Source organism: Ruditapes philippinarum, unplaced genomic scaffold, assembly GCF_026571515.1.
Source record: "Ruditapes philippinarum isolate M1 unplaced genomic scaffold, ASM2657151v2 ctg5558_1_1_1_1, whole genome shotgun sequence".
Taxonomy (NCBI): domain Eukaryota; kingdom Metazoa; phylum Mollusca; class Bivalvia; order Venerida; family Veneridae; genus Ruditapes; species Ruditapes philippinarum.
In genome coordinates, this window is record NW_026853609.1 from 53,879 (window position 1) to 81,070 (window position 27,192).

At 32.7% G+C, this 27,192-nt stretch overlaps 1 protein-coding gene across 4 annotated transcripts in view; it reads left to right on the forward strand.

The window, feature by feature from the left end:
• Window positions 1-5,647: 5,647 nt before the first annotated feature.
• LOC132737340 (prostaglandin G/H synthase 2-like) overlaps window positions 5,648-27,192 on the forward strand; it is a 47,219-nt gene continuing 25,674 nt past the window's right edge. Inside the window, exon 1 of one of the 4 annotated variants that reach the window (XM_060724609.1) lies at window positions 5,648-5,762. The gene's annotated coding sequence lies outside the window, so the exon portion shown is untranslated. Of the gene's footprint in view, window positions 5,763-6,910; window positions 6,935-18,469; window positions 18,688-25,319; window positions 25,547-27,192 lie in introns of those variants that run through there. The other 3 variants (XM_060724610.1, XM_060724607.1, XM_060724608.1) reach the window with 3 other exon arrangements.

Consider the following 27,192-nt stretch of genomic DNA (forward strand, 5'->3'; position numbering starts at 1 on the left):
AATTAGGTGCTTGATTGTCATAATCAAATCATTTATACTTAAAAATTCAATATTACGTTTCTTGAGTTATAAATTCAATATTAAGTTTCTTGAGTTATAAATTCAATATTACGTTTCTTGAGTTAAGTGCTTGATTGTCGTCATCAATCATTTATACTTATAAATTCAATATCAAATTTTTTATTATTGATTGCCACATTGTCAGGAATCACTTTTTCTTATAAATTCAATATTACATTTCTTTAATTAATTGCTTGATTTTCGTAATCAAATCATTTATACTTACAAATTCAATATCAAATTTCTTAAATTAAGTGCTTGATTGTCATAATCAAATAATTTATTCTAATAAATTCAATATTAAATTTTTTTATTGACTGTCACATTATCCTAAATCACTTATACATTTCAATAACTCATCAAAACATCAAGGGTAACTTTACTACCAAAATCAATTAATACGAGTATTCAATATTATGGTTAAAATGGGATGGGGGTCTTCTTTAAAACTATTTAATTATTGGTGTTTTAAGCTTGCTTGAATGGGAGAGGAGAAATTAATTTACATATTTATAAATAAAATTGAGTCATGAACAACTGGAATGTGTACATCAATCGCATGATTTGGTAATCTTTAAATAGCTTAGTATTGCCTTGTATCGCTGATTTTACAGTAGTGAAAACATTTTAAAAATGTGCTTCGATATTTTTACTTTTCAAGGTTTAAGTTGTAGTATTTCATTCACTGTATGGGAGACACTCCTTTACAAATAGTGTGATTCATCAGTACATATCTCACTACAGTGAAACTTTGTGGAACATTTAATAGCCTCTTTATCCAGTTCTTTTTAAAGAAAGACTTATAAACAATAAAAAGAAAAGCTGCACTCCTCCAGAATAATGATGAGCCAAAATATATCTAGAAAATCAAACTTCAGAAAAATGTACTAAGATTTCAAGAAAAGTAAAACAATTTCAAGATTCAAGTAATAATTTACATGCTTTGTGCAATTAATGACTTATTTTTCTGTATTTATAACCATATTTGCAAAAAAAGTGTATACATTGTAATTATACATGATGATTTGTGGTGAAGAAAGGTGAAATTGGCAATTTGTTTCTTTGTGTCAAACCTGTACACATCAGTAAAAAGAATATAGTTATTGAAAAACTATTGCAAAGCAAATGTTTTGCTTAGCATCCTTGTTGATGTTCCAGCCTGGAAACTACATGAAACTATGAACTACATGAAATGAATATTTAAATATTTTATTCATGGTTCCATCTCCTCACTTTTCTTTAGATTGTCAGTGGAAGGGAACCAGGACAAGACAGTTTTTTTCATGGCACCTTCAAGCAGGAATGAAGCATCTTGCATGACTCTCAGCCTTTGTTGCCTGAACTCATGTTTCATAATTTTATTTAACAATTTATCTAGTCACTGACATGATTTTCATTAAACACCCATTGATATAAAAGACACTGAAGCTTTCAAAAAGAAATTTGAAAGACCTTGATAATTATAAATGCTTCACATTGCCGAAAAACTTTTGCATGCATTTCTCTGCCTTTGCTGTCCATTCTCAAATCTTGCAAGAGTTCAATTCTTTACGAGAAGAATATTTTTCGAGTTACTATGTATCATGGATGGTCATTTGTCTATTTAATGTCAGACAGGTTGATGGTGTTCATAATTAAGTAAGCTGAAAAGAAAAGTTGAAAAAATGACAAAAATAGAAAATAAAAACCTAAAAAATGGGACCACTAATTTGGATATGTATATACATGTAGATATGCCCTTGTCTGTCTGTCTTTCCCACAGTGCTCACAATGTCTATCATTTGTAGAGTTACAACACAGTTAGAACCCGCGACATACTGACACATTTCAAAAAAAAAAAGAAAAAAAAAGAACATCAATAAAAATTTTACAAACATTATGCAATAAATTCTAACATCATCATTCTTCATATCATAAATTTTATCGTACAAAAAATATGTTGCTAAAAATAGTATTTTTGAAGAGGGGCGTATATATTAATTAATACAGTTTACCTCATAATAACAGGTGGTGTTGTGGGTGGGGGTATAACTTTATAAGTTAAACAAGGGTTCTAGTGGTAGTGTAATGAGACGTAACTTTAAGTATTCAGCTTCTGTATGATTTAATACCCGAGTTTATTAAATCCCCATGAATACAGTGTTATCATGAATAATTTAAGAGGCACAAATATTACTCATCCTTTTCTTTTGTCAAGTTAAATATATATAAAATATATATGGGGGTGGCCGTAATAAATCAGGGGGGAGGCTGCAACATCAAGCAGATTATCATATGAGTCATATAGCCTCATGAAGCTTTTGGCTTTTCTTATGGAAATTAAGATATATTTTTTATCAATTTGTATTTTCTTAATTGTTGCCATCTTGAAGAATTTTATGTTTCTTTTTGCTAAAACAGTGTTAACTAAAATTTGCACCTTCTCAGCTTTTATGGTGGAGGATGACCCCATGTGGGTCTCTGTCAAATGATGTCAATGTATCATTCTGTACTTTAACATAATAGCATTGTGTTCAATATATGCTCACAAAAAATGCTGCCAATATCAAGCAAACTTTTTGACCTTATATGACACACTGCAATAGCTTACTCTCTGTCTGTTATGACACACTGCAATAGCTTACTCACTTTCTGTTATGACACACTGCAATAGCTTACTCTCTGTCTGTTATGACACACTGCAGTAGCTTACTCTCTGTCTGTTACGACACACTGCAATAGCTTACTCTCTGTCTGTTATGACACACTGCAATAGCTTACTCACTTTCTGTCATGACACACTTCAATAGCTCACTCTCTGTCTGTTATGACACAACACAATAGCTTACTCTCTGTCTGTTATGACACACTGCAATAGCTTACTCTTTGTCTGTTATGACACAACACAATAGCTTACTCTCTGTCTGTTATGACACACTGCAATAGCTTACTCTCTGTCTGTTATGACACAATGCAATAGCTTACTCTCTGTTCTGTTATGACACACTGCAATAGCTTACTCTCTGTCTGTTATGACACAATGCAATAGCTTACTCTCTGTCTGTTATGACACAATGCAATAGCTTACTCTTTGTCTGTTATGACATAAAGCAATGGCTTACTCACTTTCTGTTATGACACAATGCAATAGCTTACTCTTTGTTTGTTATGACATAAAGCAATGGCTTACTCACTTTCTGTTATGAAGCAATGCAATAGCTTACTCTCTGTCTGTTATGACACAATGCAATAGCTTACTCTGTCTGTTCTGTTATGACACAATGCAATAGCTTACTCTCTGTCTGTTCTGTTATGACACACTGCAATAGCTTACTCTATGTCTGTTATGACATAATGCAATAGCTCACTCTCTGTCTGTTATTACACAATGCAATTGCTTGCTTGCTTTCTTTTATGACACACTGCAATTGCTTGCTTGTTTGCTTTCTGTTATGACACACTGAAATAGTCTACTTGCTATCTGTTATGGCACTGCAATATTGCTTACTTTATTTCTGTTATGACACTTTTCAATAGATTGCTTGCTGACTGTGATGACACTTCTAACTGCATGGTATAAATATAGCAGAATAAGATATGTTTGCAGTTTTACTAATTTGAACTCCCTTACCTTTAAAATTATTACCATAGAGTGTCAGTGTTCTAAAATTATTAATAGTTTTGCAGCCTTGTCTCTTTTATGCGTGGGTGGTGAATCGTGATGATATTTTGGCCTCGACTTTGGTCAGATTTTTTATGTGAGTTTTTATGAGAGTAGGTCATTGATTTTGTTGGTTTGCGATATCTTAAAATTGGTGCACTTAAGAATCAATGTATATCTTAGTAACCAGTTGTTATTTATTGTTAAATTTTAAATTTATTGAAGCCCTCGGGTTAAAATCAATTGATAAATACATTGTCTACATTTCAGTTTGAAAGCTGAAATCTTATTGGTAAATTTATAAGATTTAACAGGATAAATAGGAGTGACAGCAAAATATTTACCAATCTGACAATATTTTTATTTTGAATATCATTTATTTATTTATTTTATCATAAAAATAGTACTTTTGTAATCTATTTTCGTCATCACTATGATATTTTAGATAAACTTAGGAATGCGTTCCTTCAGCATACATACATACATGCATAGCTAATTTTTGTATAGGTACTTGGTAACTTTCATTCTGCAACAAAACAGCAGCCAGTCTTTGAGGCGGCATGGTACTCACCAGGTGATTTTGGTGTGGGAAGTTTAAGCACCGATTAATGCATTAAACCATATTTTCTTGTGATATTATAACCAATTAATGATGTAGCTTAATGTATATAACAGATATATTAAGATGCTATCAGGTCTCTGACTGGGTATAAAACATTCTGTAAATGTCATTAGTCATGCTTCTTTAAAAAACTACTACCTCGAAAGATCCGAATATTTGATAATTATGTCAGCATAACATTTCAGGCTAATTCAAACAAGAAAAAAGCATGACGTACTTTTATTTTTTTCTGTAGATTACAATTAAGATTTCTCAGAAGCTCATGAATTATTGCTATTGGTGTTTTCCTTTGTTAAAATTTGTCTACAAGAATAATAATATTACTCATTGTTAAAATAAGAAGAAAAAAAAAACTGTACAAGGTTTCTCAAAAATTCATAAAAAATTGTTGTTGTTGTTGTTTACCTTTGTGAACATTTTGTCTGCAAAATACTCATTGTTGAAATATGCTAAAGATATTCAAAATTGAGTTCAGCTACAAGTATTTGAGCCGTGTCACGACAAAACCAACATAATGGGTTTGTGACCAGCATGGATCCAGACCAGTCTGATCAGGATCCATGCTGTTCGCTATCAGTTTCTCTACTTGTAATAGAGTTTGTAAGCGAACAGTATGGATCCTGATCAGACTGCGCGGATGCGCAGGCTGACCTGGATCCATGCTGTTCGCAAACCCATAATGTTGGTTTTGTCATGACACGGCTCATTTATTGACAACAAAAAGTAGCAAAAAACTATGAATTGTCACCTTAGTGCAGTAAAGGGTTAACTCCATATATGATTTAATAGGAGTTAACCTATTTCTGTGCTAAAGTGACGATTTATATCTTTTTGCAAGTAAAATGTTTGCATGCATGATTTTTAAAAAACAACAACAGAAAAGTTTAAAAAAATGAATTGATAACAAAGGTGCCTATGCTACTTGTTTTTTTTCTCTGTGTGTATTTCTTGTGTAAAACATTTAAACAGGCAGACATTGACTTTCATGTTACTTGTTTTGTTTACATGGAGAGCTTATTATAAGAGAGATAACTCTTATATAGAAAAGGCACATTCCTTATAATTGTTGTCTCCCCTGAATGTCTCCCCTGAAAAGAAACAGAATGAGTAAAGTTCTTTATACATTTGAAATTCAAGTGTTACTCAAATTCAACAAACTTATCAAAAAGTAAAGATATTCTTTTCATTTCATCATTAAGATGTTTATGTTCTTGAAATGGTCGTAACCTTTTGAAAACTAATGACACACTTTTTTTTCAGATAATTATATCAAATCAGCAAGGCCAAGCACTATATTTAAAATGTGTGGTCAGCAGAATGTGGGCAGATCAAGATTCTATGAGAACTATAAAAAAAAACCTTAAAAGGGTCAAATCAAGATTGCTGACAAAAAGTGGCCAATTATGATACAGTCTGAGATAGGAGATTGGCCTACAAATGGTAAGTTGATTTTTTCGGTATTAAGCATTTTTTTCTGAAATTAAAATGCATGTATACAGTGAGTTTGTTCTGAATGGGATTTAAGCAATGTTTGTTTGTTTAAGTATCAGATGACTTAGAAAAAAAATAGATGATCTTAGAATACAAACAAAAAATGGAATCAAAAGATGTATGTCAATAAAAAAAGGTAACTTTTATTTCATTGCAGTATTAAATTGTTATGTTGGTTGTTTTTACATAACTCAAAGATTTATGTTTCTAATAATAAATGAGATTAGAATCAAAGGTTATAAATAAATAAGATAATAAATGCATCAGGGGCCTTCCATAGTCATTCAATCCGCCTTGACTGCAGTTAAGGTAGGGCTTACATGTACGACACACAGAACCTACGTGCAACATGTCAGGCCCCGCCATTGATGTACTTTTGATTAGTATAAATTGACGTTAATCGAGCATGTTATATTACAGACTATTAGTCATAACTGTAAATTAATGTAGGTGTGTGAAATTTAAAATTGATTTCATCCATTGATTGTTTTTTTAAAATATACATGTAATTAAATGTTTCACTTTGCATTGATATAAACATTTTTGTGTTGAGTTTTAGATGAATGAAGTCAAGTTCAAGGTCAAGGTCACTGGGACTAAAAATAGATATTTCTGCTTTTCTTTATCAGATACCAATATTTATTGATTGATATAGTAAATGTTTTGTATGTACATGTAGTTATTGATATATTAAATGTTTTGTATGATATTGTACATGTAGTTACTCTTCTTTGACATACATGCATAATTTTATAAACTAATGTACACTTGTTATGAGATTCATAAAAAAAAAGGTCAAGGTCACTGATGCTTAAAAAAAAATTTTCTTGACCTTATTTGATAAAAGGCTTTATTAGTTTATTGAACTTATTTTTGAGCTTATCCCTCAAAGTTTTGCAATTTTTTTTACAACTTTTCTGCTCATCGTTTGGAAGTTTAAGTAAGGTCAGAAATCTTTTAATTTATAGGTCAAAGGTCAATGCCAAGAATACATTAGCATCGGAAATTGGTTTCTGCAATATGAGAAAATGTTTAGAACTGTTATAGAGTAATGGTTTTTGGTCAGTCTTATAACTTTGTCATGAAAAGGTCAAGGTGACTTGGAGCTTGGAGACTAAAAGGTAGTTGTGCTTTATATCCCATGAAAATTTTATTGAAAGTTTTGAACAAATTCATAGAAAGATCATCTTTTTTGCCAGAAAATGACCTTTTTTAGCAGGGGTCATTATAAAGGTCAAAGGTCATAAGTTTTGAAGTACGAAGACCATCAGTACTATTGATACAGTGATACTTTATCTTCTATGAAGCAGTGACATTGTTTTTTGTACAGCAATTATAAATCCAGTGTGATAAATTTTAAGCATGACACAATCTCTTTAAAATCAGACATTTATACAACTTTTCATTTATTTTTATTTCAATGAATTTTAAATGATCTTATAATTTATTAGACATCTTCCCAACAGCTTAAAATGGTTTTTCTCTGAATTTGAAAAAAATTATATTTGTATAAGGAAAATAATCCCATTCAAATAAAGCAGTTAATCTATTAACTTCCAAGAATTAAATAATTTAAATATCATTTAATACAAATTTTGTTGACTCATTCATTATTGAGGGAAAGTTTTAAAAGTCATTAAGTAAATTTGTGATAAATGACACATTTTCAAGGTGAACTTCTGTCCTATGATAATAAATGTCATTAAATTTGTCAACTTAAAACTGAAGTTGTAATATAATTAAGAGATAATTAAGAATTAATTGATAATTAAGATAATGATCACTCCTGTTATATACAGATTTAAATTTTAATATCATATCTCATCATTGTTAGTAGAAGAATATCTTCTGTGTATATAACTAATTTTGTGAATAATGCGCCTTTTTGTAGTTCATGGTTAAAAGATGGTTTCTTTATTTATTGTTATCCACTTGTTATTCAGATACCTATATTCATAGAGAGAACAGAATGTGCAGTCAAATTATGCACCTGCAAAATTAAACTTGTTTAAACTGATTGTTATTGCTTTTTTACTGATGTTCACAAAGAATAAGCTATTAATTGTGTATATTCAAATTAGGGTATTTTTTATGTCATATAAATATAGTGGGTATATACATGTATGAAAGGAACAATTATGGCAAAATTTCGTCAATGTGAATCTTTAAAGTGACAAGACATTGTAAGAAAACATTTTTAGATTTGGAAAACTTAATTGTTAATGTCAATATAAAGCAAAGGGGCCTAATATACTGTAAAAGTTAACAAATCAAGCTAAATTTTGTTGTATTCTTTTTTCATAGTAAACTTGAAATTTTTTAATTTATCATAGAACTAATCAGATGTTCCCAGCCCCGAACAAACATTATAATTCTCACCCATCCTCCCATACCCTTAATGTTGATACAAATCTTTCCAGTAATTTTCCAATACAATTACCTAATACAATTTTTAACTGTTTTTAGACTGTGCCTCAATTTTTTAATATAGATAGTATAGATAGCCCAGCCTACTGATCATTAAGGAAAGATTTTTTTTTCTAAATCAACCATGCATGTCATTTTTTATTGTCTGAGTTTATAATTATAGCTGCGATCTTAGAAATGAGAAAAACACAGTTTCAAAGAAACAAACTTTTTTAAATATACTGTGCAACATTTAGAGAGTGGCCTTGAAACCTCCTTACTACAACAGTATAAATTCTTTTCAAAAAAAAACATATCAATAAAATTTACTCCCTACATTATTACGGACGTTTGGGAGTTTTCATAAATTATGAACATATTTGCAAAATTAAATGCTTAAAATGTTTCTATTATCATTTTTGTGTCGCCTCTACGGAGTAGTGGCGACATATAGGGATCACTTCTCCGTCGTCTGTCTGTCCGTCCGTCCGTCCGTCACAAAACTTGTCCGGACTACTCCTCTTAAACTACTGGTGCAATTTCATCCAAACTTTACAGAAATGATCAGTACCAAGTCTAGTTGTGCATATTGTCAGCATTTTCCAGTTCGATGATTTTTGTCAGAGTTATGGCCCTTTAATAATTTTTAATTTTAAAGTTTGTCCGGACTACTTCTCTTATACTTTTAATGCAATTTCAATGAAACTTTACAGGATTGATCTGTAGCTCAAGTCCTTGCGCATATTGCACGGGTTTTCCGGTTGAATGATTTTTGGCAGAGTTATGGCCCTTTGATAAAAAGGTGTTTTTTAGCTCGACTATTCGATAAGAATAAGTAGAGCTATTGTAGTCACCCGAGCGTCGGCGTCGGCGTAACCACTTATGTTAAAGTTTTTGTAATAGTTCAAATAATTTCAAAGTCCATTGACATATGGCTTTGAAACTTTGCACACTTGTTCACCATCATGACCCCAACCTGTAGACAGGAGGAGGTAACTCTATCAATCATTTTGACAGAATTATGCCCCTTTTTCGACTTAGAATTTACGTTAAAGTTTTTGTAATAGTTCAAATATTTTCAAAGTCCATTGACATATGGCTTTGAAACTTTGCACACTTGTTCACCATCATGACCCCAACCTGTAGACAGGAGGAGGTAACTCTATTAAGCATTTTGACAGAATTATGCCCCTTTTTCGACTTAGAATTTACGTTAAAGTTTTTGTAATAGTTCAAATATTTTCAAAGTCCATTGACATATGGCTTTGAAACTTTGCACACTTGTTCACCATCATGACCCCAACCTGTAGACAGGAGGAGGTAACTCTATCAAGCATTTTGACAGAATTATGCCCCTTTTTCGACTTAGAATTTACGTTAAAGTTTTTGTAATAGTTCAAATATTTTCAAAGTCCATTGACATATGGCTTTGAAACTTTGCACACTTGTTCACCATCATGACCCCAACCTGTAGACAGGAGGAGGTAACTCTATCAAGCATTTTGACAGAATTATGCCCCTTTTTCGACTTAGAATTTACGTTAAAGTTTTGTTAATAGTTCAAATATTTTCAAAGTCCATTGACATATGGCTTTGAAACTTTGCACACTTGTTCACCATCATGACCCCAACCTGTAGACAGGAGGAGGTAACTCTATTAAGCATTTTTTGACAGAATTATGCCCCTTTTTTCGACTTAGAATTTACGTTAAAGTTTTTGTAATAGTTCAAAATATTTTCAAAGTCCATTGATATATGGCTTTGAAACTTTGCACACTTGTTCACCATCATGACCCCAACCTGTAGACAGGAGGAGGTAACTCTATTAAGCATTTTGACAGAATTATGCCCCTTTTTCGACTTAGAATTTACGTTAAAGTTTTTGTAATAGTTCAAATATTTTCAAAGTCCATTGACATATGGCTTTGAAACTTTGCACACTTGTTCACCATCATGACCCCAACCTGTAGACAGGAGGAGGTAACTCTATCAAGCATTTTGACAGAATTATGCCCCTTTTTCGACTTAGAATTTACGTTAAAGTTTTTGTAATAGTTCAAATATTTTCAAAGTCCATTGACTTATGGCTTTGAAACTTTGCACACTTGTTCACCATCATGACCCCAACCTGTAGACAGTAGGAGGGAACTGTATCAAGCATTTTGACAGAATTATGCATCTTTTTCGACTAAGTATTTACGTTAAAGATTTTGTAATACCTCAGATATTTTCAAAGTCCATTGATATATGGCATTTTGTTTTTACTATCAAGCACTAAGAATAGTCGAGCGTTGCTGTCCTACCGACAGCTCTTGTTCCTGTGTGTTGCCAGATACACCAAAGCTTGTCCCGACTACCCCTCATAAACTACTGGTGCAATTTCATTCAAACTTTACAGGAATGATCAGTACCAAGTCTTGTTGTGCATATTGTCAGCATTTTCCGGTTCAATGATTTTTGTCAGAGTTATGGCCCTTTAATAATTTTTATGCCCCCATTTCGAAGAAAAGGGGGTATATTGCTTTGCACTTGTCGGTCCGTCGGTCCGTCGGTCCGTAGACCAAATGGTTTCCGAGTGATAACTAAAGAACCCTTAGGCCTAGGAACTTCAAACTTGGTATGGTGATTGGTCATGACCAGTAGATGACCCCTATTGATTTTGGGGTCAAGGGGTCAAAGGTCAAGGTCACATTGACCTTGTAAGCAAAAACGGTTTCCGATCAATAACTAAAGAACCTTAAGGCCTAGGAACTTCAAACTTGGTATGGTGATTGGTCATGATCAGTAGATGATCCCTATTGATTTTGGGGTCAAAGGGTCAAAGGTCAAGGTCACATTGACCTTGTAAGCAAAAACGGTTTCCGATCAATAACTAAAGAACCTTAAGGCCTAGGAACTTCAAACTTGGTATGGTGATTGGTCATGATCAGTAAATGATCCCTATTGATTTTGGGGTCAAGGGGTCAAAGGTCAAGGTCACATTGACCTCTTGGGTAAAAATGGTTTCTGATCAATAACAAAAGAACCCTTAGGCCTAGGAACTTCAAACTTGGTATGGTGATTGGTCATGACCAGCAGATGACCCCTATTGATTTTGGGGTTAAGGGTTCAAAGGTCAAGGTCACATTGACCTTGTAGGTAAAAACGATTTCTGATCAGTAACGAAAGAACCCTTAGGCCTAGGAACTTCAAACTTGGTATGGTGATTGGTCATGACCAGCAGATGACCCCTATTGATTTTGGGGTTAAGGGGTCAAAGGTCAAGGTCACATTGACTTTGTAGGTAAAAATGGTTCCGATCAATAACAAAAGAACCCTTAGGCCTAGGGACTTAAAACTTGATATGGTGATTGGTCATGATCAGTAGATGACCCCTATTGATTTTGGGGTCAAGGGGTTAAAGGTCAAGGTCACATTTACCTCTTAGGTAAAAATGGTTTCCGATCAATAACTAAAGAACCCTTAGGCCTAGGAACTTCAAACTTGGTATGGTGATTGGTCATGACCAGTAGATGACCCCTATTGATATTGGGGTTAAGGGGTCAAAGGGAAAGGTCACATTGACCTTGTAGGTAAAAATGCTTTCAAATCAATAACTTAAGAACCCTTTGGCCTAGGAACTTCAAACATGGTATGGTGATTGGTCATGACCAGCAGATGACCTATTGATTTTGGGGTCAAGGGGTCAAAGGTCAAGGTCACATTGACCTTGTATGTTAAAATGGTTTCCGATCAATTAACTAAAAACGCTTAGGCTTAGGAACTTCAAACTTTGTATGATGATTGGTCGTGACCGGCAGATGACCCCTTTTGAGTTTTGGGTCAAGGGGTCAAAGGTTAAGGTCACATTGACCTTGTATGTTAAAACGGTTTCCGATCAATTAACTAAAAATGCTTAGGCCTAGGAACTTCAAACTTTGTATGATGATTGGTCGTGACCGGCAGATGACCCCTTTTGAGTTTTGGGTCAAGGGGTTAAAGGTTAAGGTCATGACCAGTAGATACTAGATAACCCTTATTAATTGTTTGATCACTGGGTCAGAAGTCATGCATAATAACCTTATCACATTGGCTGCTGATAGGGGGCATACATGTTTTACAAACATATCTTGTTATTTTTAAAGTTTTTCCTCACTTCTTCTCTTATACCACTAATGCAATTTCAATGGAACTTTACAAGATTGATCTGTAGCTCAAGTCCTTGCACATATTGCACGGGTTTTCCGGTTGAATGATTTTTAGCTCGACTTTTCTATGAAAAGGGGAGCTATCCTACTCGCCCCGGCGTCGGCGTCGGCGTCGGCGTTAGCGTTGGCGTCACACCTTGGTTAAGTTTTTCGTACCACCCCACTTTATTTCAGAAGTATTACAAGTATGGCTTTGAAACTTACCATACTTGTTCACCATCATAACCTCCATCTACAGACAAGAGTACATAACTCTGTCAAGGTTTTTGACAGAATTATGGCCCTTTTTTGACTTAGAAAGTGTATTGAGCTTGGTTAAGTTTTTTGTACCACCTCACTTTATTTCAAAACCATTGGAGGTATTGCTTTGAAACTGACCATACTTGTTTACCATCACGACCTTCATCAACAGACAAGAGGACATAACTCTGTCAAGGTTTTTGACAGAATTATGCCCCTTTTTGACTTAGAAAATACATTGAATATGGTTAAAATCCACTTATTGCCTTAACCCTTTGAGATATTGCTTTGAAACTTTTAATGCTATTTCACATCATTACCCCCATCTGTACGCAAGAGAAGGTAACTCTGTCAAGGATTTGTTTTAAAAATTAAGGCCTTTTATCGACTTAGAATCTTGGTTAAGTTTTTAGTACCAGTCCACTTTTTGACTGAACTGTTTGAGATATTAATTTGAAAGTTGGAATACTTGTTTACCATCATGGTCCCAAAACATGGGCAGGAGAAGGTAATTCTGTTAAGGATTTTATTTGAATTATGGCCCTTTTTGACTTAGAAACTCAGTTAAGATTTTCATTCTTGTCCACTTGTTGACTTAACCATTTGAGATATTACTTTGGAAGTTGGAGTTCTTATGTGCCATCATGAGACCTATCTGTAAGCAAGAGAAGATAACTCTGTGAAAATGTTTCTTGATTTGTACTTAGAAATTCCTAGTTAAAGTCTTGTGTGCCCTTAACTGTCAAAGTTTTGTTTTATAGGCAAGCACTAAAAAAGTCGAGCGCGCTGTCCTTCTGACAGCTCTTGTTGGTTGAGTTATGGCCCTTTGATAAAAAGGTGTTTTTTTATGTGTGTTGCCAGAAACACTAAAGCTAGTCCAGACTACTCCTCATAAACTACTGGTGCAATTTTATCCAAACTTTACAGGAATGATCAGTACCAAGTCTAGTTGTGCACTGTCCATCTGTCTGTCCGTCTGTCACAAAATTTGTCTCAACATGAAATTGGCCATCATGAGGCGACACATGTGATCACTGATTGCTCTTGTTTAACAACATGCTAAGTTTGAAGAAATTCTATTGAACAGTTTTAATTTTGCCTATTAGTCTATATGAAAACTCAAACACGTCTGTAGGAGGAATGTTGCTTGGCAATAATCATATTAAAATTTTGTCTCCCAAAGGATGCTAGAGCTAGAAAAAAATACTAATTTTGTTCACTTCACATTATTTTTTATTTAAAAAAGATACTTCATGAATTTTTAAAAAAATGATAAAAAATGAATAAAACATAATTAAATTAAAATAGAAAATAAAATCCAAGCAAATATTAATCTGGTGATGAGCTACTTTAAAAGTTTTGAAGGTGACACATGGGACCTTAGTTCATGATAGGTCTTTAAGATACAGTTGCCCTTAGTTACCGATAGCCTTTGATATTGAATATATTGAATGTGATTTGCATGAAATCATTTATCTGAAGTTTTACTGCAATTTTGTGTATCCCTGGCTCCAGGTGATGACAGTAAACTTGTACTTTTGTCATTCATTATTCATCATAGGTCATGCATGATTTCTCCCCTTTTAAAGAGGCTGACACTTTAATCTTATAATGGTAGAGCAATAATTGTGAGTTTGTTTTTATTTTATTGATTGTGATAGTTTTTTTGTGAATGATTGTTTCATTTTCTTTAGGTTTTATTAGGATTAAAATGATGGGGTCATCATTTACCATGAAAGTTGGAATATTTTAAAATGTGACCATTGTGTATTCAGTATGTCAGTAAACTTTCAAAAGATTTGAAAAAAGAAAATACAAAATAGGGAATTTCAGTAAGTATACTAGAAGTTAAGCAGTTCTTTCTTAGAAATTGCAATATGAACCTGTTGTTCCCTGGCAACAACCCCATCTGAAAACTATATATATTTAACCTTTTAGAATGCATTTTTTTTTAAGAAAACTGTCCATGACTCTCTTTTAGTCTGGCATTAGAAGTTAAATAGATTTTTCAGCATTTTTCTATTGCATTTAAAAAAAAGAGGACTTCAAAAACAAGCCATCACACCAACACTTGCTTATGATTTCTTTAAGTAAAGAAAAAAAGATTTGCTTTATTGTGATGACAATTCTTTTCACAAGATCAAGGTCAAATCTCAGCAAGTAAAAAGATGTGGGTTTTCATAACCATTCCTCAATCAGTAAACCTGAAAAGTCACATGAAAACCAAAACAGTGGATAAACCTAAAACCCAAATCAAAGAAGACTTTTAAAACTCAAATAGTGAAGAACCTGAAAAAAAGAAAACAGTGAAGAATTTAATGAACCAGAAACCCAAAACATTCAGGAACTTTAATATAAGCCACCCAAGAAAGTGAAGAATTTGAAACTCAAATTAGTGAAATACTTTAAACCCAAAATAATGAAGGTCTGGAACAGTAAAGAACACCAAAACCAAAAGACAGTAACCTTAAACAGAAAACACTGGACCAGAAACTACAAACAGTAAATAATTTGAAACCCCAAAGAGTAAATAATCTAGAACTTAAAACAGTGACTCTGAAACCCAAAACAGTTAAGGGTCTGAAACCCAAAACTCAAAACAGGATGTTACCTGAAATACAAAATATCAAAGAACCTGAAACACAAAACAGTAGTGAGCCTGAAATCCAAAAAACAGTAATGAACCTAAAAGCCAAAACAGATAAGCACCTGAATATCTTAAAACAGAGAAAACCTGAAACTTAAAATGTTCATGAGCTTGGAACCCTCCCAAAACAGTGAAAACGAACAACCAAAAAAGAAGATTTTTCTTTCTTTTGCTGATGGCTTGTTTTTTTTCCCCTGTCTAATCATGATACAGATGTTTATTTAACTTTTGCCACCGCCCTAACAGGTGATCGTGGGTTTGAAATGCAATTTTAACAAAAAAATTAATATAACAATTTTATGCTTTTGCTTCTATTCACTTGACAAAATGTCATTTTATCTGATTTTATTTGATTTTATCTGGTTTAATCATCTTATTGAAAATGTCTGTTTTGTAAATTATTGCTAAATCAAGATGAAAATATGATTTATCATCCAGTATTACTGTTATGCAAGTTATTAAAACATTTCTAAGATTTTTCTTTAATTCCTTAAATCAAAGTTCTTATTAATTGAATTTTTGTGAGCAAGTTGTTGTAAGAACACATTTTTGTTTTGTTTGAATTTACATGCAGTTTTCTTAAAAATAAACATTGAACAAAGACAACATGTAGTTTTCATACATATTCCTTGAGAAATTTTAAAATATTTATTGGTTTGTTTCTAAATAATATTTCTGTTAATTAAATACAGAGCTTTAATAATAACTTCAAACTTCAAAGTTGATGTTAATGAATGATTTGAAATAGATGATATTAACATAGATAATAAAGAAACTAAATTTTGGGTCGAGGGAATCAGCAGATCATAAAACCATAGTTTTTAGGGAAATACTTTTCTCCTGTCTGGTCGCTTCTGGTCCACAGTCTCTAGCAGTCTTATTTGACTGGCAAATACTAGAGACCAGAGAATAGTGTCATATTTACTGGCCCAGTCTGTTCCGGTCTTTGAATGATAAATTGTATAAAAACCTTTGCTGTTTCAATATGAAAAAGGTTTTGATATTCAAATTCCATTATTATTATAAGAATTTCATGCTAATGTATTATAAAGAATAATATTGAGAATTCGATCTGTATTACTTAGTTTATTATTACAACCAAACAAATCGATGAACATTTATTTTTTGAAAACTAACCTTATTTATTTGTAATGAAATCAAATAAGATATCTAATCCAAAACCAGGCAAGACTGGCCGGGCTATTTGCCTGGCTCTAGTATTTGCGGGTCAAAAAAGACCGGGAGAGTCCGGGAAATACCGACAGGAGACCGACAAATTCCATAGTTATAAACACTATATTTTCCAAATTATACTGTCCACCCTGTTTGCAATTACCATGGTTACCTGTCAGCCCTGTCAGCATAAGAAAATAGTTCCAATCAACCTATTGTTTATGCAACTACTATGCATACAATGTTTACTGGTCCACATTACCATGTGCAGCATATGATGCCACAGGTACTTGTAGAAATGCAACCCTTGTGGTTGATGGTTGCCTTTAAGGCTTGAGGCACACTGTTAGTTTTTCCATGTGTGATCCGTGATCGTAAGAGGTAACTAAATGGGTTTGAATTACTAAAGTCTATGCGTCTCTTAGCTCCATCTGGTGAGGTGGTTTTGACCCCTGGTGTTGCTTTAAGTTTGTTCCCAGAGATAATTAATTCCATTGTGCAAATTTGAACCAAGCAATGAGAAACAAAAGGCTTGCCCCTGATGGGGTTTGAACCCATGCAGCTAGAGATCCTTAGATCACCACTTTAGCTGTTCTAACTATCCTTGGTCATTTTTTGTGTCGCCTTGAAAAAGGCGACATATAGGGGTTACTTTTGTCGGCGGCGTCGTTGTCGTTGTCGGCGTCGTTGTCGGTGTCGTTGTCGGTGTCGGCGTCGGCGTCCCCTAAAGCTTGTCCGGAGCATAAGTCAGTCATTATAAGTCGGATTGACTTCAAACTTGGTATGCATGCTTCTCATAATGACCCGAAGTGCAGTGCACAAGAACCAGTACTCTGTACTCCTTATTTTTTGAGTTATTGCCCTTTGTTTATTTTCATACTTTATTTTTGTCCAGGCCATTTCTCCTTAAGTATAAAATCTATGGACTTGAAACTTCATAAGATGATAGATCTCATTAAAAAGAAGTGCAGTGCACAAGAACTGGTACTCTGCATTTCTTATTTTTTGAGTTATTGCCCTTTGTTAATTTTCAAACTTTATTTTTGTCCAGGCATTTTCTCCTAAAGTATAAAAGCTATGGACATGAAACTTCATAGGGTGATAGATCTCATTAAGAAGAAGTGCAGTGCTCAAGAACTGGTACTCTGCATTTCTTATTTTTTGAGTTATTGCCCTTGTTAGTTTTCATACTTTATTTTTGTCCAGGCCATTTCTCATAGATTATAAAAGCTTTAGACTTGAAACTTATTAGGATGATAGATCTTTTGATAAGAAGTGCAGTGCACAGAAACTGCTGATCTGCATTTCTTATTTTTTGAGTTATTGCCCTTTGTTAATTTTCATACTTTATTTTTGTCCAGGCCATTTCTCATAAATTATAAAAGCTTTAGACTTGAAACTTAATAGGATGACAGATTTTATTGATAAGAAGTGCAGTGCACAGAAACTGCTGATCTGCATTTCTTATTTTTTGAGTTATTGCCCTTTGTTGATTTTCAAATTTCATTTTTGTCTTTGCCATTTCTCTTAAACTATATTGTTCACAAGGCGACACATCCGACTCGCGGAGTTCTAGTTTTGTTTTTATTTTATATGGTTTTTTTTAAGAAACTTCATTATAGACTATGAATGCCTTACAAGTAACATATTAATTACAAGTATATGTATCAATATGAATCTATAAATAGAATGATATAAAGGGAGATAATTCAACAAGACACTAAAACACAATGTACCGGTAAATTAAATTATTTATGTCAGTAATCATGTGGTTAACATATATAATAGCTTCTGCTGACAGAGATTTTACAGCTTTTACTGTTATGCATTTAAGTGATATTGCTGATTTCCTTTTACTGACTTCAAAGAAATAAAGGGGGGTGTAAATTACTTCTAGATAATGGCTTTTATTTACATTGTCTTTGAGATAATGCAGTGACCCTGTGGGCTTAAAATTTCAATGTGCTGTAAATGCATCACACTTCTTTATTGTGTGGAGAAGAAAGGACATGGAATTGCCCTGGAGGATTTTAAGAATATCCATTTGTGTACAATGAAACTTTGTATTATTTTCTCCATATATATATTTACATGGAACTAAATTGTTTAGGATATGACGTAAGAAATTGGGGGTGAAATTTTATTTAAATTCAGGCTGAAACTTTATTGGATCACAGTCATACTGTTGGATTCTTCAATATCTGCAACATTTTGAAATACAGTAAGTTCTTTTTATCGACTTTTGTTTTGTTTTTTGTTTTAGCTTTAAATTTTTAATGTCCTTTTTCTCTTGCCCACTGTCTAGGTAAGTTATTTTATTTTAAAATTTTGTTGAGATTGAATCCTCAAGAGATATCCTAGCTGTTTAAAATTACATATCCAAAAAATGTGATTAATAGAATAGTCATCAATAAATCTCAGGTATTTTTTTATAGGATGTTTGTCTGTGTTTTTACTTTTTTATCAGATTAAGAGTGGTGCAGTGCTTGACTCCTAATTTCAATGTTTGGGGTTTAAATTTGTTTCATCTTCCCTTAGCCGTTGTGACATGATTTAATACTGTTTAAATAAGACATGCTTGACTTAGTGCTTTATCTTAAGGCCCACCACACACCCTAAAAAATGGGACGTATAATGACAAGAAATTACGTAACCAATAGCTAAACAAGAAATGTTATTTATTGAATCATATTTAAATAAACTATGTTTTCTTGGAGAGGACCTAATGTATCAATTCAGATGATTTTTTTTTGTTCAGGATAAGGCCTCTATAGTCATTTTATTATAGTAAGGCTGGCTTTGTACTTTGATACTGATCTCAAAAATGTTTGTTTCTTTTTAACTTTTTTCTGAAAAATAATGAAAGCTGCTTACTTTTAATAATAAAAAAATCAAATTTTAAGTATTAATTGATTCAAGAATTTAAATTTCTGCTGTCAGACAAACTTCAAGTCAGGCATTCTACATATTTCACCCTTACATTAACTGATTCACCACTGTTTTTGCTGGTTCACCCAGCATTAACTGGTCCACCAAAGTATTAACTGGTTAACCCAGCATTATTTGTTAACCACAGCATAAACTGGTTCACCCCAGCATTAGTTTGTTCATCCCAGCATTAACTGGTTCATCCCATCATAAACTGGTTCACCCCAGCATTAGTTGGTTCATCTTAGCATTAACTGGTTCACCCCAGCATTAACTGGTTCACCCCAGCATTAGCTGGTTCAACCCAGGATTAGCTTGTAACCAGTGTGCAAACAGTGCTTTAGTTTTATACTGTATAGTCTTAATTGAAAGTTTATAAAGCTATATATTTGGTATCTGTGGTTTGTAAAATTGTTGTTTGTATTGTGATTAAAATGGTAACAGAATACATAGAATGAAAGTAAATTTGTCAGTATATTTCACTGACAGCAAGTGGGGAACAAGTGAAATCATTTCCAAATCTACAGAAAATAGCTGTAGAATATTTTTATTCTGTTATCATATTATAATTATTCATGTATGTTAAATACAAGTGACTTTCTTTAAGTTCTGCTTGAAACTTCAACTGATGTAAGACCTTCATACCTTGTATAATTACTCATATAATGTATGTATGACAATTCTACAATATAATAACTACCCCTTATTTACATGGATCTCCTTGTGGCTGAGGGGTTGCCTTTATGAGTTGAGGCATCAGAATCCAGAGGCGTTCTAATTACTGGAGTTCGTGCATGTCTTAGCTCCAGGAGATGAGGTGGTTTTGACCCCTTGTGTTGCTTTAAGTTTGTAAATCCCAAGGGTAACCAAAATCATCTTTGCAATTCCATTGTCATGTGACCAAACATTGTGTTGGTGCATCGTAATATAAAACACAAATTTAAGGTTAATCTCAACACTCGGTATTGTTGCTGTTATTAGTTTGTTCAATCAGTCAGTGTTGGTATCTCTAAAACTTCTGAAACTTCACACAATTATTTAAGAGCATAATAAGAGGTAACTATCCAAGGCCCATAACTCTACCATGGATTTTGACAGAATTATGGCCCCTTTTGGACTTTGAAAATTTTTTACATTATCCAAATTTTTATTTTATTATCATTGCATGGGAATAGTCAAGTATGCAGTCCTACTAACAGTTCTTGTTGATTTATATAGTGATAAGCCTTTTTACTAGGAGAGGAATTTATTGGGTGTAACATTAAAGGACATGCTGTAACAGACACACATTAGTTTATAGGGGAATCATAAATACACATTGCTACACCCTAGAATAATATGTAAATAAATAACAGAACACCCATAACATATATAGGATGATCTGCTGTAGATTATACTTATTGCACATTGCAGACTTTAAGTTAGAGTGCTTAGCCATTTTATAAGTGTTTAGAGTGCTTAGCCATTTTATAAGTCACCCCGGTACTTGCAATTGAATGTACGTGATATATTGAACGTGATGTGCACATTTCAAACAGAGGACGTCCATATACGTGATGGGCTCATGTTGATATGTACTTGACCTTGTAAAGATAACCTTTTCATTTAAACTGTGATAAGATCTTTTGTAGATAGTCTGCTTTGAATGTCTGTCTATTTCAATCTTTGGTGATTTATTCTTTGATAAATCACATCTTTTTTTGCTGCTCTGCGGAATGAGGATATGTCCAAATCCGGCTTTTAACATGGATTATATCAGATATGACTTTTCCTGCTTGGAAGGTCCTTTACAAGGGCGTTGATATTCCAAATGAGCGTCCCCATTGTTCCCCTAGAATGTGGGGTTGTGGTTAACAACTGACTCTTGCATTTTTATTTTCATATGGGAAACTTACTTATAAATTAAAAAAAATGGTGTTTTTCCTTATTGATATTCATATGTAAGGCAAAATCAGTTTTTTCTGGCTTTTTCAACTTGTTACGATGATTATTGATATATTGGTGCTTGGGTCATAGATAAAAAGCTCTAGACCCGACTTATATGACGTACTGTTTAAAAATTGCGTCATTAAGTTAAAATCATTATACACCCTTCCGAATATTAGAATGTGTAATATCTAAAATTGGAAGACGTCAAACCAGTGTAGGCGTACAAGCTGTCCGAACATAAACACCATTGACTTTACACAAGGTCATAACAAGCCAGAAAAAGTTCTTTATGACTTAGCTCCGAATAAAACTAATTTGAGTTACACCGTTTTTGCTCTAAGGGTGCGTTATCATCTGTAGATAGAGAGCTTCTTCAAAGTATGTTTTAATTGTCTTTAAGAAACGTAAACAAACACCATATAAGGACATTAAATACTCCATTCTCAAATAAAGCAAAGGTCATGGGTGGATAGGGAAGATATCAAGGTACTTTCAATGTTTACCTTTATAATACACTTACAAGACCAGTACCTTGGCCAAACTCTTCATTTTATCTTTAAAACATGTTGATAACTAGAATAATCCCACTAGTTGAAATGAGCTTGCCTTATTTCTAATCTGAAACAATCTATTGTTAATTTTTATGTGGAATTTCAGTATCTAACCATATAATGATGTTCAAGTATTTCTGGCACCATTATAGAATGATGCTCAAGCATTTCTAGCACCAATAATGATGGTGGTATTGAGGCAATTTAGTACTGCCAGTCAATAAGATGTTGTTATTATATTGCAAGTAAAATGTTTTACTACAATTTACAAATACTGGTGGTTTATTGTAGTTTACCCTCCGGATCACGGCACTTAGCCACTTCGAATTCACCAGAGTACATGAGTTCAGCCACTGCAACCTGGGTGGGCTGTAAAGCAGTTTATCAGGACCAGTAACTTCACTTTAGCAAGGAACTGATATTATATCTGTACATGCAAGAGCAGAGTTTTTCAGAATTCAGGGTGCCAATGACAGTAGTAAAGGATTCCATGATAAATCCCAACCACAGTGACCTTGAGCCGCCTGGGAATTGAACCTGGATCGCCAGATTCACAGTCCTATATTCAACAAATTGACCTAACTGGACTGTTACACTAAACAGATTTTTCAAATTTTACAATATTTATATCAATAGATAAAAGTACACATTGACTGATTAAACAAATAATAAGATTTTAGGTATGTAAATAAAAGTAATGGAATGATAAGGTCAATGTACTTTAGTGACAGGAAAGGTTTTTATTTGTTTTACTTATACATAAAGGAATGTCAAAACGACATGAAAACAAGTGTGAAATTTTCAATTGCTGAAACATTTTATTTTTTAATGGTGGAGAGAGAAAAAAAGTAGGTTTTTCCCAATTTTGCACAATTTTACATTATGTATTCGTTATTTCTGATCAGCCATACAGGGTACATGTTAATGATAGAGGGCTAATACACCTTTTTATGCATTAGCAGAAGCATGAGCTCACAAATTTACAGCTGAAGCACACAAATATTTGTCTCATTTTACATAACAAAACGATAATTCTGGAAATTTGCGCACAGGATATTTGTCCAGACTTACACATGGTACAAATGGTACACAAATCTTCAAAAAATATTTCCTATCTCTGCCTGTCAAAAAACCTCAGTCCTGAGTCCCATTCACATGTCAATAACCATTTAATAAGGTATTGCATTATTTTTGCATATTGTCATACAGTGTCATTTTTAAACTTGATGCTCTAAAAGGTTGTTTTACAGGTTTTTAAATTTGTAAATTCTTTTCTTTAAATCAAGAATGCATAATCATCTAAAAAAAAAAATGTTTTAATGAAAAATTCAAATTTGTCATTCCCCAAAAAATTAGTCAAAAGTATTAAAATAAAAGTTCTTTAAAAAAAGTTTAAAAAATAAAAAAAACTTTTTCATTTTCCCCTTAAAAGAACAAAAATCCCCTCTATTTTGCAATTAAGCCAAAACCCCCTGGTTTAAATTTTTTTTCTTTTAAAGTATAGAAAATAGGGCCGCCCGGATAAATTTTTAAAAAATTTAAAAAAAACATTCGAGGTTTTTCTCACCCATAAAAAAGGTCGTGTATTTTTTTTTACTTATATTGGACATTTAATTTCTCTCAGGATATCATAAAAGTTGGATTTATTTAAAACATACAGGTACATTGTAAATAGTACATGTAAATACATTTAAATTGAAAAAAAAAATTATCATAAGAAAGTGGAATTTAAGCATGATTGATGGCTTGCTTATATGGCAAAGATTTCTGAACAGTTAAGGGGAAAAGGGATCATGCATTACAGTAACCCTTAACATGCTGGAAAATAAATTGATTATCCTAGGTAACAGAGTCCAAGATTTTTTGCTAGAGGGGGTCACACGAGTTTTGACAAGGGGTAGTATAATATCCCCTCAAATTGTCCCCCCCCCCCCCCGACGGATGACACAATATGATCACAACCATTATCTTTACAAAATATATAGAATGAACAACAGAACAATTTAGTTATGAAATAATGTTTAATGTGTTGCAAGCGACTTGGTTATGAAAATAAATTGATTATCCTAGGTAACAGAGTCCAAGATTTTTTGCTAGAGGGGGTCACACGAGTTTTGACAAGGGGTAGTATATATTCCAATTAAGTAGGGGTTGGGGTGACATTTTACTAGTGTACCAGAGCAGGTCATGAATCAAAATTTGACTGATTTTTTATTTTCACTTAAAAAAACAACATAATTTGATATCCAAATCACAAAGGGGATCCACATTGTATCAAGCCGGTGGGGTGGGGTTTGTTCTTGTCCCCCTAACCCCACCTCTGGATCCAAGAGTTACCACCCTTTATTGTAGAAGCAGTCTGACAATGGATCTCCTACTGTTGTGTTGGTAGCTCAATTTTTTGTGCTTTGGTATTTTAATCCTTTATAAAAATAAACAATAAAGAAGGAAAAGTTACATTAATACATTTTACTTTTTTGAAAATGACATGCAAATTCTATAGAAAAACTGAGTGCATTTTTACTTCAAACACATTTTTCAAAAATTTTGTTCTCATATTTCATATTGTTACATAATAACAAAGACTTAAAGGGAGGCACAGGCAAAATTTTCATTTCTTAGTTTTGAGTTTTTCATTCATTATTCTGTAAATGTCCTCAAAATGAATATATTAGACAGTCAAAGGAACAAAACTTTTCTCCATATAAAGAATAAAATGGTGGTTTCCTAACTTGACCGCGTGGGTCAGGTTAGAGCGGTAGGATTTCACAATAGTTGTCAAAGTGAACTCTGTAAACGTTAAAGAACATGTCAAATGAATGACTTAGACTTGTTTTAATCATACAATATCCATAATATTTGTTATTGTAACTTCAAGGGTTTGTTCAAGTCATGTGACTTGTTTTAAAACTATTTGGTGATTCTATTCGGGTCTAAATTTTGTTCAACATATATAGATATATTTACGCTTTAAACCCAAAATATATAGAATTTAAACAGCAATTCATGCTGAAACTTCAAGAAATGTCATTTTAGCGTGATTTGAGTACATAAGATCATTTTAATATTTTTGTCATTATTTTGCCTGAATATCCCTTTAAACATTTAATTTTTTGTCAAATTTATCTTTTGCCAATATAGAAGTTTGCATTTTGTTTTGTCATATTTCTTGACAATGCAAATACTGGAGTGAGCAGTTTTTTTTACGTATTTTGATCAGTCGTTGAATTATATTGTATTTATTTGAGGTTGTAGTGTCGTTGGGTATGTAGCAATAATTTAGAATGTCTCGTCGAGTAGGGAAGTCTATTGACACTGATACACGAATGTCTGAGTAACGTTGGAATGCCGGACCGTAACTCCCTAGCACGCTTCTATCCTTGTATAATAACGATTATCTATAAATAGGATTTAAGACAATCTTTACTCTTTAAATGTGATAGCACCTTCGTTAAAAGAAAAACGTTCTTATATATATGGAAATAGTTGATTTAAGCTTACAAAGGAGAAACTTGAGCTGTAGTTTTGTAAATAGTACAGGCAATTAAATCAACTCTTGAAATTTTTATGATATTCACGAAAGATAAAATTTGAAAGTTTAGAGATTTTGGATTTATAGGGGAATATTACAAGCAAAAAGATATTACTTAGGATATATTATAGTCAGTAAAGGTAAATCTTTATTGTATTTCAAATAGTAAAGTATATTAGACAGTGTTACGAAGTATGTATATTTTGCAAACATAAGAACCTTTCCCTGCTTAATTGTCCTGTTTTGAGTTTGTGAAAGTACATTTTAAAACAATATAGGGGATATTGAATGAGTGTAGGTTCAATACTGAATTTATTGAACAAGTTGAATAGAATTATATTTTGCGAGCCTCTGTCGAGCATAAAATTATTTTATTCAACGAGTTTCAATAAATTTAGTAATGAACCTACACAAATTATTTATCACATATACAAAATAGAACTGTTTGCAGTAAAATGAATCATTTTTTCAATGACGCGCTTATTGCGTGACACTAACATATAAATTTTAGCACGTCTTTACACTATGCTTGTATAATGCAAATTTATATGTCACTTCAAAATATATGCACAGCCTTGCAATACCGTTTTTTATGGAGTGGTAAAAGCAGCAAGAATTTCAAAATACAAATATTGATCTGAGCTACCAACAGTTATACAGTCTCTTGAGAAGGCATGGCCTTGCAGGCTGGTCTTACTCTGAACTGGTGGCTAATCACTTTTAGTTCCAGCAGGTGAAAGGATGATGTAGTTTTTGGAGCATCACTGTTTAAATTGTGCTTAAAGAAACTGGTCAAACTCAAACTACCTTTACATTGAGAGAGGAAGTTATTACTGACTGAGTGCGCAGATTCTGGCTTAAAAGGTCAAAAACATATTTTACAAGTTAGTAATATGATGAATTTAAAATCTTCGAGTATCTGTAAAAGAAATGTCAATGATAAAAACATGGGTAAAACATTAATTTAAAAAAAATAAAAAATGTATCTTACATGTTTGTAATATTCTTCCATAATTTGAATGATAAAAACATGGGGGAAAATTTTAATTAAAACAAATTCAATGTTCTTTTATATAAGAAACTGAATTCCTATTTTAAAAAGGCTAATGTGTCTTGATTTATACCTTAGTTTTTCTTAAAGGGAAAAAAATTTGTGTTTATTGCTTGACTGTTCAAAGAATAGGGACAGCTATTGTACTCACCTTGGAGTGTCAAGGTCACCTTCACACTTTGGTTAAGTTTTTGCATGCAAATTAGTATCTCCAAAATTTTACACACTTGTTCTCTGTGATTGTCTAACATGATGGGTACAGGTCCCATAACTCTGTGTTATCTTTTTACAGAGTTATGTTCCCTTTTCTTACTGTCAAGCACTGAGAATAGTTGAGCGAGTTGTGTTACTGACAGCTCTTGTTAAAAATTATTTGTATACTAGTTGTATTAGGTAACTACAAAGTCATGAAATTATATGATAGAGGTTCAACTTCAGTGCAAGTGTCTATCAATTTGATCATGTTGTATAGTAAGTAACAGGCTGAAAATCAGTGAACAAACCTTGATTGAGGGATACATTTTATTAACGTAGGTTATACGCAACTTAGCTAGACATAAAGGTGTGTAATAAAGAAATAAGCAACCAATAATCTTAAAGTATATCACACTGCTCCGTAATTTACACTGTTTGTAATAAAAATGTTACATTTGAAAATGTAAATTTTTTTTGAACTTGTGGGATTGGAAATAAAACTTCAAGATAATTTCATATTATGTTCTTTTATCGTTGGTA